The sequence below is a fragment of the Octopus bimaculoides genome, chromosome 10 (assembly GCF_001194135.2).
Source record: "Octopus bimaculoides isolate UCB-OBI-ISO-001 chromosome 10, ASM119413v2, whole genome shotgun sequence".
NCBI lineage: Eukaryota > Metazoa > Mollusca > Cephalopoda > Octopoda > Octopodidae > Octopus > Octopus bimaculoides.
Window position 1 is genome coordinate 86,508,730 of NC_068990.1, and position 828 is coordinate 86,509,557.

An 828-nucleotide genomic window follows, 5' to 3' on the forward strand; every position below is an offset into this window, starting at 1 on the left:
TTCATCGTTGTCCCCACTTTTGTTTTTTTTTCTGCTTTGTTTTCGACCCCCTCGAAAAGAAAAACTCTACATTTGTATTTTGTCCCCTCTGTGTTGAGCCCTGTGTGGCTAATAAAGAAACCTATCTATATCTATCTATCTAGCTATCTATCTAGTTAGCTAGCTAGCGAGCACAGACATCTATCTGTCCATCTATGTAGCAAATACACACACAATTTTGTTGCCATAACAATCCTGTTGGACAAAATGCACTGCAGTATTTTTTTCGGTTCTTCACATTCTCAATTGAAATGGTGTCGAGATCAGTGCTTACGTATCTTTCCCTCTACACACATATATTGCCACAACCTGGATGCGCCACTGCGTAAAAGATAAGAAAACCAAGGAGATATTTATGCCTGCTTGCAATTACACGGGCACCTACAAATATCCCGAAAAACTATAACACGAACTGACTGTAAACGACTGGTATTGTCGTCGTAAACAGAAAACTACAAAACTGACAACAGCCCATACATTGTCAACATCTTATGCAGGCAAAGCACGGGGGCTTACTGCAAGGTAAATATATAAAAAAAACACACACACACACACACATACACACGAAAAAGAAAAGCAACCAAACAAAAATCAAAGCATTATGTTGAAAATAGTTTATGCAGGAATATGTAAAAGGTAAGAAAGAATTTGCCTTTGACAGTTCATGGCAAACAGAAAAATCGATCAGGATTTGTTTCACTTCACCTGATGGATGATACAATGGCGTTTCTAGGAGAATAATAATGGTTTGGATGTCAGTTCTTTCTTCAATTTGGTTGTAAAATCATG